The 2,500-nt window shown below is 29.4% G+C and overlaps 2 non-coding genes across 2 annotated transcripts in view; both read left to right on the top strand.

Annotated features, from left to right (window-relative positions):
* Positions 1-383: 383 nt before the first annotated feature.
* Positions 384-562, top strand: LOC138858849 (5.8S ribosomal RNA). Its single transcript, XR_011397874.1, has one exon. It is a non-coding gene; the product is annotated as a 5.8S ribosomal RNA (ribosomal RNA).
* A 502-nt stretch (positions 563-1,064) lies between these two features.
* The window catches only part of LOC138858851 (large subunit ribosomal RNA), a 3,974-nt gene continuing 2,538 nt past the window's right edge, over positions 1,065-2,500 (top strand). Inside the window, exon 1 of the ribosomal RNA XR_011397876.1 lies at positions 1,065-2,500. This exon is cut by the window's right edge and continues 2,538 nt beyond it. This is a non-coding gene — a ribosomal RNA (large subunit ribosomal RNA).

Here is a 2,500-nt window from a genome sequence, read left to right as displayed (position 1 = left end):
AACATATAGCTGTACTTATTATTTATATAGAAAATAATATTTAATTGTGATATTTATATAAAATATTATAAATGATAAGTTAACTTGTTCACATTAACGTGTGTAATACCTTTTTTTTATGGTATTTTCTATTTGTGATTAAAAACATGTTGAAAAATTTAAAAAAAGAAAACGCACAAATAGAGAAGAAAATAATATATAAAAGGTATTACTGTTTTTGTTGACCTAAGACATGCGCAGCTGCAAATGTTTGGGTTTAAAATTACAATTTATTGAAAGATGTTTTAAACTTATGTATTAAAAATTTATTATTGATTAATTATTAATACTTTCAATAAATTAAAATTCTTTGACTTTGAATTAAAAAAATACAAAAAAATTATCACTCTAAGCGGTGGATCACTCGGCTCATGGGTCGATGAAGAACGCAGCAAACTGTGCGTCATCGTGTGAACTGCAGGACACATGAACATCGACATTTTGAACGCATATTGCGGTCCATGCTGTTATGTACTTTAATTAATTTTAAAGTGCTGCTTGGACTACATATGGTTGAGGGTTGTAAGACTATGCTAAATTAGTTGCTTATTCTTTTAGTCAATTAATAGAATTTAAGCATATGGCATATTATTGGATTGTATTTTTCAATCCATAATATTAATAGCATAAAAAGAAATATAGAAAATATATTCTTGAATACCTCATATTTGAACGAAAATTTATGATAAATGAGAATCTTAGTATTCCCATAAAAGAAAAAATTTTCAACATTATTTAAATTATATTAAATAATACATAAGAGGAATGTCTAGCATAAAATAAATTTTTATTCTAGAATTAATTCACTCTATTGTATTGAGAAAAATTTATAATAAAAAAAAATATATGATATGTGGAGGAATAATGTTGTTAATTTTATTAATTATTATATTATGAATTTTAAAAAGGGATGAAAAGATTGAATAATATTGAGTAATCAAGATATAAAAATATATTTCTTTAAAATAGCAAATAGCAAAAAAATTAAATAAAAATAAACAAATCAATCTAAAATATATTTTATACAACCTCAACTCATATGGGACTACCCCCTGAATTTAAGCATATTAATGAGGGGAGGAAAAGAAACTAACAAGGATTTTCTTAGTAGCGGCGAGCGAAAAGAAAATAGTTCAGCACTAAGTCACTTTGTCTATATGGCAAATGTGAGATGCAGTGTATGGAATATCTTAATATCTAGTATGAGAAATTAACGATTTAAGTCCTTCTTAAATGAGGCCATTTACCCATAGAGGGTGCCAGGCCCGTATAACGTTAATGATTACTAGAAAGATATTTCCAAAGAGTCGTGTTGCTTGATAGTGCAGCACTAAGTGGGTGGTAAACTCCATCTAAAACTAAATATAACCATGAGACCGATAGTAAACAAGTACCGTGAGGGAAAGTTGAAAAGAACTCTGAATAGAGAGTTAAATAGTACGTGAAACTGCTTAGAGGTTAAGCCCGATGAACCTGAATATCCATTATGAAAAATTCATCATTATAACTGTAGTATTTAATTTTAAATATTATAATAATAGTGTGCATTTTTTTCATATAAGGACATTGTAATCTATTAACATAATAAAATATTTATCAAAAGATCATTGGTTTTTAAGTTTATTCAAATTAATTTGCTTTTAGCTTATTAACATAGAATAATTACTGATGATTTGATAAAGTGTTGATAGATTTTATTATATATAATGCTAAAATTCTTTTGAATTTTACAATAATATTATTATCATTGATTTTAATATTAATTGTATGCATTTATATGATTAACAATGCGAAAGATTCAGGATACCTTCGGGACCCGTCTTGAAACACGGACCAAGGAGTCTAACATATGTGCAAGTCATTGGGTTATATTAAACCTAATGGCGAAATTAACTTAACTGTATTAATAATGGGATTAATTTTTAATGTATTACATTATTAATTCAATCCCGGGGCGTTCCATATAGTTATGTATAATGATAATTTATTATTATTTATACCTCTAACTGGAGCGTACCTTGAGCATATATGCTGTGACCCGAAAGATGGTGAACTATACTTGATCAGGTTGAAGTCAGGGGAAACCCTGATGGAAGACCGAAACAGTTCTGACGTGCAAATCGATTGTCAGAATTGAGTATAGGGGCGAAAGACCAATCGAACCATCTAGTAGCTGGTTCCCTCCGAAGTTTCCCTCAGGATAGCTGGTGCATTTAAAAATTATGTAAAATAATCTTATCTGGTAAAGCGAATGATTAGAGGCCTTAGGGTCGAAACGACCTTAACCTATTCTCAAACTTTAAATGGGTAAGAACCTCACCTTTCTTGATATGAAGGTTGAGGTTATGATATAATGTGCCCAGTGGGCCACTTTTGGTAAGCAGAACTGGCGCTGTGGGATGAACCAAACGTAATGTTACGGTGCCTAAATTAACAACTCATGCAGATACCATGAAAGGCG

The sequence above is a fragment of the Bactrocera oleae genome, unplaced genomic scaffold, assembly GCF_042242935.1.
Source record: "Bactrocera oleae isolate idBacOlea1 unplaced genomic scaffold, idBacOlea1 ctg00000030.1, whole genome shotgun sequence".
Lineage (NCBI taxonomy): Eukaryota > Metazoa > Arthropoda > Insecta > Diptera > Tephritidae > Bactrocera > Bactrocera oleae.
Note: the sequence above shows the minus strand (reverse complement) of the source record. Positions and strands in the feature narration are given on the sequence as shown.